The sequence below is a fragment of the Ornithodoros turicata genome, chromosome 4 (assembly GCF_037126465.1).
Source record: "Ornithodoros turicata isolate Travis chromosome 4, ASM3712646v1, whole genome shotgun sequence".
Taxonomy (NCBI): domain Eukaryota; kingdom Metazoa; phylum Arthropoda; class Arachnida; order Ixodida; family Argasidae; genus Ornithodoros; species Ornithodoros turicata.
Genome location: NC_088204.1, coordinates 31,134,816 through 31,148,011, shown reverse-complemented (window position 1 = coordinate 31,148,011; position 13,196 = coordinate 31,134,816). Strand labels below are relative to the sequence as shown.

Genomic DNA, 13,196 nt, shown 5'->3' with positions numbered 1-13,196 from the left:
GTCATTATCGTGGCCGCCCTTGAAGACGTGGTGGCCAATGCAAGCTTCGCTACCATTTATATTTACCTTGCTGTGCCTACGATTTCAGCCCCGCTAGTGGCATCAGTGACACCATCGCTTACTCTGCGCAGTTATTACCTCAAAACGTTCGTATGCAGTCACCCGCCTATAGATGAAGAGCCAAAATTTGTAGGAAAAGGTTCAAAAGATACGTAGATCTTCTTTTTGGATGAATAGTAGGGACGGAGATATTTGTAGTGAAAATAACAACAACTTTATTTGATGATGATGATGGATGGGGAGTTTCATCCTCGGGGCTTTACCCTACCCCATTGCTGGTGGTGATGTGGGAAATGGGATAATGAGTCTCCTCACAGACAGGACCGAAGTCCTACGGTGTCAGAAGAGATTGGAGGGCAGAGCGTTGGTGGGCTGGATTTGGCCATGGGCCAAGTAATTTTAGCGGAGAGATGGGGCGAGAGTAGAGATGACTGAGAGACCCGGAAAGTGTTGTTCGGCAAGGTTTGTAGTGTTGGCACTCAACACGAATGTGCTCTAGGTCTTCGGGGTCATCGCAGCGGCGGCGTCTGGGAGCGCCAAGTTGTCTCAAGCGATAACGCCACTGAGCTGTAAAAGCCACACTTTGTCCCATCTGATAAATTAATGCAGCGTCTTGACGAGAGTTGTTTCGTGGCAGCCGGAAAGCGAACGTTCGATCAACTCTTCTAAGAAGTAGATGGGGGGATAATGTCATTTGCCCATTGGCGGGAAGCCAGGAGTGCGACGAGATGTCGAAGAATGGAACGACAGTCTCCTCCCCGCAGTACAATACTCGTCCATCTTCGCGATGAGAGAGCTGCTTCTGCGGCGCTGACCGCCTGTTCATTCCCCACCACCTCACAGGAGAACACGCCTGAGCCCTGCTTCGTACACAAGCTTGGTACAAATCCAGAAGAAGAAGAGTCTCCGTTCGAAACATCGGTGGCTCTCATCCTGAGGATCTTCGCTTAACGTTGGTAACTTACGTTCACAATCTCGCTCAAAGTGAACGTTAACACCTGATCGTTTCATTGCCGTTCCACGTTCCTCTCTCTCTCTCATTTCCTCTCTTCGCCAATCATATTTTCATCGAAACGCATTGAGAAGGAACACATTTCAGACGCACATTTCTTTGCCTGTTCCTGCCCAGAGGAACCTGAGTGACCGTTCCTGTTATAATGGATTCTGCTTTGCTCATCACATGCACGTGGTGGCTTCTTTACTTTTCACTGATTTTGTTCAATCCATTCATATTAATGAATGCAAAATAAAAAGTCAATGGGCATCTCAAGAAAAGAACCTCAGCACGGCACCCCCGATATTTCGAACAGAGACCCTTCTTGGGGAAGAACAACGTCTGTTCAAAATATAAGAGGTCCCGATGCTGAGGTTGTTCCCTCAACATTTTCTTACTCGGCTAGCTGGATTTTCAAGCTTTCTAGGAGAATGTTGTCAGGTTGGTTCTCCCGATCTGTGTTTACTGTTCGGAAATCGAGAGCTCATGAAGCGCGAAAGAAGGAGAGTGTGTTGTCATCAAGTAAGAGAACTACCTGTGGTGGTAGTCTTACATACGTGATAACACCGGATGTCTCAAGGAGATACATCTCCCAAGAAGGTGTCTCCTGCCACGAGGCGCCGTTCAAGCAACGGGGGACCTCACAAATCGAGGGGTCGTTAACAGAGGGCTAATGGCATGCGTAAGCATGTCTGAAAAGCAACGCACATAATGTAAAGGCGGTTCGTCAGGAAATGACAACTTTAGGGAGAAACTGCAACGGAAGCCTGAAACCTACAGTGTCATCGACACGGCTGCATGCCATCTTGAGTGCCTCAATATTCGATTCAACTTTAGTTTCCGGTGGGTGTACGGTACATCAAATAGTAGATAATTTCTTCGGAAAAAGCATGGTACCATTCACGTTAACGTAACTTACCTCTAGCAATTTTGATGTCGTGACGGTGATGTGATAAAGCAAAAAAAAAAAAAAAAGGGGGAGGATGTCAGTTTCGACGAAGTCGAACTGGCTAGCCCTGTACGGTTACACAAAGAAAGTACAAACTGATCAACGATGATGAAGAGAGATGATGATGGAGTTCAACATGTAGTTCAAAGGTTTCGACCAAGTGAGTGTAAAATGTCGGAATCGCTGGGGGCATATACACACATTCAGCGGGTCATAGAATGTCCATAAGCACGGCTGCATGTAGAAAATCTTCAAGTGTCCTCAGCGCCTTGTCGGACGACGGAGGACCTAACTGTTTCGCGATGTCGAAGGCTCGGGAGTCCACACGAGGGAGGCTTGCCTCTAATACCCTTCGAGCATCAACGTATTTCCGACACCAGATAATTGTGTGTTCTACGTCCTGTACAACGCCATACTGACTGCAGTTCGGAGAGTCTCGCTTTTCCGGTTTGGAGAGAAGACGTGCGCTGTGTCCTGCCGCTGCGTGAACGTTTACACCGCTTCGATATTTGTCGCACGGATCACTGCCCCTCTTGTGGCATCACGGAGTCGCCGAAGCACTGCTTCCTTCAGTGCCAGATTCGGCTCCTCCTGTGGGGCAGAGTGGCGGTTGTTTTTGATCTTCCAAGAGTCGAATGGGCCACTGTAAGGTTCATGGAACCGTTGCCGGTTGCAGCAAGGGATCGGAAACATTTGGCATGTCTGATTGCGGTAATAAATTTCCAAATTTGGATACGCCGATGCCGGCTTGCCTTCGGTGGCCCCGACAGCGGGAGTTTAGGTCTGTTTCAGGCAGTTCGTACTGGACTACGGGCGCTGACCACCAGGGAACAGGCAGTGCTCGGCCAAGTCGAGTGCTCCCGTCGCTGGCTTTGCTCCGCTCGCATCTTCCGCTATGATCAGGGTGAGTGGCACATTCTGTTCTAGCCAGCTTGCTAGGCTTGTACTGTCCTCCGTCGCGACTCTCCCGTATATCATAGATGGTTCGCATGGTATGGCCTGTGCAGACAGCAATCTCCCTTAGGAGCGTTGTTATCCTGCCTTTCACCATAGTGCGCTTCTAGTGTTCCTGTTTGTGTAAGGATTAAGCCGTAGTCTATGTAGGACAGTCGTCGTTTTTCCGGTGTCGTCGTCTCTTTCATTTGCATTGCCAATTGTAGGATGCGACAACCGCAGTGCCTGCCCACCCCACACAACAAACATAGTACTGATCTCGCGTTGAAAACATTAAACTAATGTGACGTTCGAAATATTAGCGCAAGACACGACCGCTTAGGACAAACCAGACCAACTGCAAGGTTTTATTTGGACATCTCCATTCCAGACAATTCTCCCAAGTTGGCGGCATTGCTGTACAGCATAGGACGAAAGTTTATGGAACACCGGAGTAGCGCGTTTCTCCATTGCAGCGACACCGTAGCAGCGAACAGGAGCGGACAGACATACTAAGAGTTGAATAGAATAGCCCTGTCAGCAGTTTCTTATTCGATATCTTCCCGATAGCTAGCAGGAGGCCGCTCCGATCAAGAAATACGCCAGTGCCGTGTTCCGTGAACTTTTGTCCCAAGCTGTACCACCTGACGTCGTTTGCTTGTATACAGTGAGAGGTCTGCTTGAAACTTGGTAGCGGTTCTATTGTCATTTGACCCACAAAAAATACATTAATACCCACAATAATAATAATTCGAGTCACGGCCGCTATATCAAGTTGCATCGTTGACTGATTAGATGCACGAGCGAGCTACTTTTTTGGCTGAGATGGCTACCGGCTGACGGAGCACCACCCTCGAGCAAGCAAAGGGTTGTGGGTGCAGCGTTGAAGGGAAGCCATGAGGAAATGGCAGGACACGTCCGGAGACGAGTTCAATTTCTCGTAATTTTTTTTCTTGTTACAAACAAACAAGAGAAGCAAAGAGCGCGTGAATAAGGCTTACACTAAATATACTACGCACCGGTGAAACTAAACGATGATGAATCATTGCAACAGCTTTGGGCTTGTCAGCCACAGTGCGATGTTGTCGGTTTATACAATCTGTACACGATGTACGATGGCCGTACTTCCGAAGTACATATACAGTTGGCAATACGATATATACAGATACGAAAAGATACAGATTAGCATGGCCCCTGCGCAAGGTTGACACGCAAAATCGTGAAGTGTTGACGGTTAGTGTCTCCATCTGGTGCTTTCTTATCTGGTATGTAAGATAAGAGTTTGTGTAAAGGGGGCTACCTCCATAGGTAGTTCTCTTGCTTGATGACAATACACACAACGGTTAGTGTCAGTGCAATGGGGACTATACCTCCATAGGTACTGCTACCTTAAAGGTCAGATATGCCGATTTTGAAGAGTGGCAGAACTGGGCGATACTGGCACTGTGTGTTCATTGCCAAACACTGAATATTTGTGCGAAATATCTTGGTCCAACTGTTCGTGTTTTTTTTTTTTTTTAGATAACATTTTTTTTTTACTCGTTGTTTCCCCGCCCGCCCGTCAGACCGTCGGCAAACCTTGCGCACCGGCGCACAGACGTCATTGCTTTATCTGTGTTTGGCTTGGCATGGACTCTTGGCTTGGCCGCTTGGCTTCCTTGGTTTCATTTTCTGTACATCGTGCATTGGCAAACGGCTGTTATGTTATTGCTAAGCCGTAAACAAAGCATGCGAACATTTCTTTGGCACGACGTCGTTCGGAAAGCGCACTTCCTTGTGCTGACCTTGCCTTTTCTGAGCTGAAGCGATGTGATTCGTGACATGCCACGGCGAAGTTGTCAAGAATGTGACGGTGCTACTTTGTTAGAACGATTCATCGGAGCATTCAAGTGTTACCTATCATAAGTTTCCAAAAGACCAAGCGGTGCGGAGCTTTTTGCTGACAGCGACAGGTGTGCGGACTGAGTTATACTCCAAGGATTTCGTCCGCGAATGTTATCATAGGTTACGCGCGACTCCAGAGGCAATTTGGAATCTCGGCACGAAATCGTCTGAAGTGAGATGCCCGGCACACAAATTTTGGACTTGCCACGGAGGATCAAGTCATAAGCGAGAGCAAAGGTAAGTCGAGGATCAGATACAAAAATAGGGACCTTCATGAATCGATTGTGCAGCTCTCCTACTGTGCTTCCTCTGATGATATAGCCACAATTAACAACACAGTATTGATTATCTAACTTGTGAATTACCACAGGTGCACGCTGAAGGCAGGGTCTGCATGCATCTGGTGCATGAAGGAATTGCTGACACGTTAATTGCAGTCCAGCTGCCACCAACAGGTGTGACAATGTGATGTTATAATTTGAGCATTCACCTATATCCCACCTGTTGTTGTTTTGAAGTGCTCTCATCTTGGCCCCACTCTGAAATCTGCCCTCAACATTACAACCTCGGCTTTCAGGGTGGAAAACAAAGGTCGCCATGCCAATTAACTGCTATCTCCCATTCAAGCACTTTTGCTGTCCAAAGACTGGTTCCTGTGGATGGGGTGGTACAAGCTTCACAGTCTCATATAGAAGGCACGTTACATTTGTTCAGTTAATTTGCCTTTGGCACATTTTTGTTACTGTTAGCTGGATTACTCTTGGACATACAATTCTTCCTGACACGTAGAAGCTGATGTTATCTCACCACTGCGAAAAAAAAAAAAGAATTTAATGACAAGAAATGGGCAGTCATTTTTACCTTACAATGATTTTGCACAACAGCGAGAAGACGGTTGAGAGAGTTAAAGTTATAAAGTTAAAGAAATAAAGTTGTTGTTGTACATCTACGTCACAAATATGGCTGCGCCCATGTGTGTTTCGGAATGAATGATCTTTTTTTTTTTTTTTTTACATGGTACTGTACAGAACTGGGAGAATGAGGGTGCGTTTTGGGAAGAGCTGGATGTCGGCTTTCAGAATATCACAACGGTTTGGACTATTTGGGATATCGGCATAGCTGACCTTTAAACATCCGGGGGTTGAGCAGGGAGACCAAGCTGGTGGAGATGGTCGATTGGGCGAAGTTGGCTGCTGTTGACATTCGCCTTCTCCAACAGACTGGTTGCCTTTCTGGGCCCGCGATCAAGTGTCTTGAGGATTCACATGGGCTCAGAGCTTTCTTCAGTCCTGGCTCGCCACGCAGGGCTGGCACGGGTATTTTAGTGTTCCCGTCATTCCGGGGTACCGTCCGATGGTTGGACACAGACACCGAAGGTGGGGTTGGGGCGGTGGAATTAGAGTACGGCAATAGCGCTTTTGACATTGTTAATGTTTACGCCCCTACCCGTCGCAGTGACCGCTCAGATTTCTTTCGCACAATTGACCCTTTTTTCTATGGTAACCAAAATGTACTCTTTGCGGGCGACTTCAACTGCACGATAGACCGACAGCATAGCAGACAAATAGAGAACTTCAGCTCTTAGTAAATTCTATTTTCTTCATTGATGCTTGGCCGCCGTGGCTGCCACAGCCGATTGGACAGATTTTACGTCTCACCAGGATTGTCAGGTTTCATCTCCCGCTGTGTGACGCGACCTGCTGGGGATCTCACGGATCATGTTGGTGTTCTGTTATCTCTATCTGGCCTGCTAAGTTTTCGCTCTGGCTCCAGTTTTTGGCGTCTGAATGTGCCTTTGCTCAATCACCGCGAAATGAAAAATGACGTAAAAAATTGGTTTGCGGATGTTTGCTCCGAGCCTCATTTCAGGCCTAGTCACTGGGAGGTTCTGAAGCTGGATGCAGCACACAGTTTTCGGCGTTGGGGCTGACAGCGCGCGCGTGAACACCGGCAGTGTAGAGATTCACTCTGGCAGGTGTTAACTGTGCTTCACCACCCTGACTCACGCAGTCCTGAATCTGCGTCCGATATCGAGGATGTGCGGAGGCGCCTAGCCTCTCTCCGAATACAGTCCTGGCACAAATGTGTTGCGCAACGCAATGTGGTGCGCATGGTGCCGGGAAGCATATTGCTCCCGTGTGTTACTCAGCGCTATGTGGCAGAAAATCCGAACTTGCGAATCACTGAGCTCCGGCCAGCTGACGGCTCAATTCTGACTGATCCCGGAGACATTCAGAAAGCAATGCGTGAGCATTGCGCGGCCCTTCGTCAGGAGTCACCTCACGACGAGCCCGTTGTCAGCCGAGAGTGCCCACTGCCGGCGAAACAAATAGAGCATGTTGACTCACTGTCGCTCACGCAAAATGAAGTTTTTGCGTCTGTCTCCTCAACGGCGAGCGGAAAGTGCCCCGGCTTTGATTTCCTCTCGGTTGAGTTCGATAAGCGCTTTTGGTGTGTTTTTGGTTCTTGTATTACTCGGGTTTTTAACATCTGCTTAACCCAGGGGTTGCTATGCCCTAGTATGCAGTATGGTGGTGGTGTTGTTCTGTGCAAAGACAAGTGTCGAAAACGGGACCCAGATGCTTATCGCCCGATTACGTTGCCGACGAGCGATTGTAATATCTTAGCTAAAAAATAAAAAACTCTTCTGTTGCGCGTTTCACCTCTGTTGGAGAAGGTGTTACATCCTTGCCAAGCATGTTCTGTCCCCGGCAGGTCCTCAGATCTTCACAGAATCGCTCTTCGTGATGCCATCCACTGTATTAACAGTGGCCATGCCCCCGCTGTGCTGTCATCCTTCGATCAATCCAAGGCATGTGATCGTGTGCGACACGCATACCTGTCCTCTCGGCTGATGGCATACGGGTTCGCCATTGTTTGGGTCAGGTATATGGAAACGTTATATTGGGCCGCTAGAAGCGTTGTCTCTGTCGCTGGCGGCCTGTCGCTTCCTTTTGATGTAACTTGCGGGGTCCGTCAAGGATGTCCTCTCTCTCCCGCCATGTAAGCACTCGCCATCAATCCTCTGCTTGAGAGACTCTGCTCGCTTCCTGTTACATTGGCACTGCCCAATGGATGCCCTCCACCTGTTTTTGCGTTCGCGGACGACATCTCTGTGGCCCTTTCTCGCGGGTGTTCCCTAGGAACTGTTTCGAAGGCATTTGAGGATTACGGAGCTTGTTCAGGTGCAAAACTGAATAGATCAAAAAGTGCAGCACTGTTTTTGAACATCTATCCTTCCTGCAGGGCTCCTTTCCATGTTCCAGTGAGGCCAGACGTCAAAATTATTGGTGTGACTTTTGATTGCACTGTCATATCTAGTGTAAATTGGCCACGTGTGCTTAATCGGTGCAGAGCTGTACTGCGGCAGCTTAAGTTTGTCGATTCGCCCATCACTTTTCGCGCTCATCTGCTCGTGGCCTGGTACTACAGTCGCTTGTGGCTCATAGGAGTCGTTGCAGGGCCGCCACCACTAATTCGTACTGCCATCACTAGGCACGCGCTCCGTTCTCTCTGGGGCGGTTCGGTGGAGTGGATCGCGAGGTCGCGCTTACACCGTACACGTGACCGGGGCGGCTTAGGCGTGACGGTGGTGCTCGACAAGTGCCTTGCACTTCAGTCGCGCGTTTATTTCGAGGCATTGCACACTCCCGAACACCCAGCGTGCGCATTAGTGCAGTACTCTCTGGGATGTGCCACCAGGTGGTTCGTTGAGAGCCCTAGGTTTCGGCCTATGTCGAAGACCTGCCTGATCAATACAGTGACTGTGATGATGTTGTAAGACGTTTACGGCTCCAGCTTCCTGACGCTGACATCCAGTTATGGGCCGTCAGCGATTTTTATACAGCTATCAGGGAGTTGCAGTCCGATTCCGCGGTCCCTTCGGTGCCGACGAAGCTGTCTTGCCGTCGAATCACCGCGGGCTGGCTAGATGACCGCCGCGTCAGTTTCGGTGGAAGATAGCCCACGATGTTCTTCCTCTTCGCGAGTGATCGCGCCGTTTTCCTATTTCTCGTTCTGACGGTTGCACGTCTTGCGGGATATGTCAAACGGCCGCACTGTCCTAGGCGTTGTCACGCACCACTTCTGCTGTGGCGCAGGTTAATGCGAGTATTTCAGCTCTCGACTCTCTCCTGGACCACAGTGCGGTTCCTAGAGCCGTTACCGTTTCCGCGCACTCAGCATAAACAATTGGCTTTGTTAATTGCCGAGATAAACTCTTGTCTCTCGAGTGAAGGCATACGGGTTCTCCGTTGCGAGGGTCAGCTATGTGGGAACGCTGTACAGTGGTGCAAGAAGTGTTGCCTCCGTTGCTGGCGGCCTTTTGATGTAACTTGTGGAGTCCGACAAGGGTGTCCTCTCGCTCCCGCCTTGTACGCCATCGCCATCAACCATCTGCTCGAGACTGAGCGCGCTTCCTGTTACCTTGTCACTGTCCAATGGGTGTCCACCACCTGTTTTCGCGTTCGCGGATGACCTCTCTGTGATCCTTTCTCGTCAGTGTTCCCTACGACCTGCACTGAAGGGGTTTGAACATTGCGGAGATGTTTCAGGGGCAATACGTAACAGAGGAAAAAGTGCAGCACTGTTCTTGAACCTCCGGCCTTCCTGCTAGGCTCCTTTCGGGGTTCCAGTGAGACCGGAGATCAAAATTCGTGGCGTAACTCTGGACATCTAGTGTAAATTGACCCCATGTGTTTAACTAGAGCTCTATGGTAAACGTTTAAAAATCAAAACGTTTAAACGTTTTCTTAAGAAACGCGTTTTGTAACACGTTTCACAGACTAAACGTTTTTTTTAAACACGTTTAAACGTGTTCTGTTACATATACGTTCGACAGCACGTATACGTATCTAAACGTTTTCCCAGGATACGTTTAAATGTTTTCGTTCGCATAAACGTACAGCGGCACATAAACGTATATAAACGTTTTCCTAGGAGACGTTTAATCGTTTTCTTTTACATAATCGTTCTTAATCGTTTTCTTTCCTCCTCTAAACACTACAGCTTACTTTCCTTGAAAGACAGTGCAGGGTATCGGTAAAGTGGCATGTTACTTTGTCGCGCTCATTTGTGACCGTCTTATGTTTAATAAAGAGCAGCCACAGCGCAGGGCGCATTTTGTTCCGTTTCTTAGCGGTTAATAGAGCGCTGCCACGACCCCGTTCGCAGCGTACACCGAACTGCGCTCCGCGTGCACTCATGGCATTGGGATCGCTGACACTCCAAGAACGGAGCTTTACCCCCAAGCAAGTAGTCGCTCAGGGTGACAATCTTCCGCGTTAGTCTTTTTTAGCAAAATACTATTCGCGTAAAGAAGATAAATACGGAATTTTTAGTATACACTACCCAAAAGATTCAAACGTCATCACCGCCATTACGAGCTCGACATGTTTAAAACTATAGTGAAGCACGTCGGTTCATAATGAAATGCACGACGAAAATGAACACAAATAAGTGTTGCTTAAAAGCCAAATATGAACTGAAGTAATAAACGCCTCATAAGACAGTGAGAAGCTGGAGTAGTTGGTAATTTTACTGATGGGAACGTTTCATATTAACGACACTTTTAAAGGGACGGTCTCGTACACCCTGGCCCATCCACAAAGCGTACCATTCGATTCCTCATTGCTGAAAACGTAATACTGTGAATTCGCTCGTCCAGAATCGTCACGGTTATTAAATAAACGAATTAAGTTGATAAGAACAGCGCCAGCACATTGCGATTTCTGTTGGCAACAGCGATATCCGCTACCATGGCAGACCGCTTATTGGATGAACAAATCGTCTGCTCTCGCGCCTTTTTGCTGCGGTGAGAGCAGACGACTTTCAAAAGGTGCTCGAGGATCACGGCGACGGCAATAAATTTGCTGCATGTGGTCTGGTCAAACGAAAGACGCGTATTGTAAAATGTGGCCGAACAACAATGTCAGTACGTCTCGCATCTTCATTTGGAGCGGGAGTTTACGTGGATGACTCCTCCTAATAAAGGCAGTTGACGCTTATTTACTAACTTGTCTCGTATCGTTCGGTATTTTGAGCGAACCTCTGCGAAAAGAATATTAAGTATGGAAGTGGTGGAAACGTAACCCGTGTGTATAACAACTCTTTTGTCGACGACAATGTGACGAAAGTGGATATAGAAAAGCACCTGTTGGGAGTCACATACTCGAAGCATCTTCAACAAAAGGTCTGATTGTCACACGCGTGCGTGTACTCCGCACGTTTCGTTCACGATGCATATGAGGTAAGAGACGTTCTGCGAGCACGATATGTAAGGGACGGCGCCTGACGCAGCTCAAACTAAAAGATGTCGACTGTCACGCAGTCAACTGTTAGCGGCAACGGTGTCCAAAGAACTGGATACGCGCAGTATTGAAATGTAGGTATTACTTTGTTGATAATAGCCAAAAGTGATGTGTACAGAAATTGTCGGCACCGCACGAAACGGCAGTCCCGCGTACCTCGGTAGTATTGCGAGAAGGACGTGCTTGATCCAGCAGGCTACATCAGTTTGTTTTGCATATAGCCTCTCTAAGGTATTATCCCTACCGGAGCAGTATATCGCCAAACTATGCTCAATAATGTTGTCTTGTACCCCTTCAGTAGCTGACACTAACTGATGAGAGTGGCACTCCTTCCTGTGCCAGAATCAACACCTATTAATGGGTCACAAATATAATAACTCCAATTCGCAGGCTTCACAGCTCTATTTAATTTTTCCCTGCACATTGCTGATGTGAGAAAAGTATTGCATAATATAAATATGTAAGTTATAATCCACAAATCAGTGTTGTGATTATATGATGTTCAAGCAGCAAAAGACAAGACAACCTTGTTGACAGGACAGGACGACAGGTTGCTCAGAGCTTGCTGCTTGAACATCATTATGACTACCCGATACCAACAACCCAATTTTAACACAATTGGTCAGTGCTGTGGACGTACATTACAATAAGGGACAATAAAAGATGACTATACATAAACACTCAACTTCCGCAACCTTTATATTCAACGTGCTGGACATGTTAGTCTGCAACCCCTGATATCGAATCAAAATGTGAGCCAGTATGGGCTCATGAACACACCGGTGTAACATGAGGAACGATAAGCCAGATGACATGTAAACATGTTGCAAACCGCTGTTCCATCTTACAAATTTGTCATGGACGTCTAGGTATTTTTGATATTTTTGAAAGTTTTTAAACATTTCCAAATCTTTTATGTTCAACGTGCTGGACATCTAGGTGTGCAACCCCTGACACAATCAAAATCTGAGCCAGTATGGGCTCATGAACACAACGGTGTAACATGAGCAAAAATAAGCCAGACGACATGTAAACATGTTGCAAACCGCTGTTCCATCTTACAAATTTGTCATGGACGTCTAGGTATTTTTGATATTTTTGAAAGTTTTTAAACATTTCCAAACCTTTTATATTCAACGTGCTGGACATCTTAGTGTGCAACCCCTGACACAATCAAAATCTGAGTCAGTATGGGCTCGTGAACACACCGGTGTAACATGAGCAAAAATAAGACTGACAACATGTAAACATGTTGCAAACCGCTGTTCCATCTTACAAATTTGTCATGGACGTCTAGGTATCCTTGATATTTTTGAAAGTTTTTAAACATTTCCAAATCTTTTATATTCAACGTGCTGGACATCTTAGTGTGCAACCCCTGACACAATCAAAATGTGAGCCAGTATGGGCTCATGAACACACCGGTGTAGCATGAGCAACAATAAGCCAGACGACATGTAAACATGTTGCAAACCGTTGTTCCATCTTACAAATCTGTCATGGACGTCTAGGTATTTTGGTATTTTTGAAAGTTTTTAAACATTTTCATATCTTTTATATTCAACGTGCTGGACATCTTAGTGTGCAACCCCTGCCACAATCAAAATCTAAGCCAGTATGGGCTCATGAACACACTGGTGTAACATGAGCAACAATAAGACTGACAACATGTAAACATGTTGCAAACCGGTGTTCCATCTTACAAATTTGTCATGGACGTCTAGGTCTTTTTGATATTTTTGAAAGTTTTTAAACATTGCCATATCTTTTTATATTCAACGTGCTGGACATCTTAGTGTGCAACCCCTGACAAAATGAAAATCTGAGCCAGTACGGGCTCATGAACACACCGGTGTAACATGAGCAACAATAAGACTGACAACATGTAAACATGTTGCAAACCGGTGTTCTATCTTACATATTTGTCATGGACGTCTAGGTATTTTTGAGATTTTTGAAAGTTGTTAAACATTTCCAAATCTTTTATATTCAACGTGCTGGACATCTTAGTGTGCAACCCCTGACACAATCAAAATGTGAGCCAGTATGGGCTCATGAACACACCGGT

At 47.0% G+C, this 13,196-nt stretch overlaps 1 non-coding gene across 1 annotated transcript; it reads left to right on the top strand.

Annotated features, from left to right (window-relative positions):
- The first annotated feature begins 4,071 nt into the window (after positions 1-4,071).
- LOC135393617 (U6 spliceosomal RNA) lies at positions 4,072-4,175 on the top strand. Its single transcript, XR_010422712.1, has one exon. It is a non-coding gene; the product is annotated as a U6 spliceosomal RNA (small nuclear RNA).
- The last annotated feature ends 9,021 nt before the right edge of the window (positions 4,176-13,196 follow it).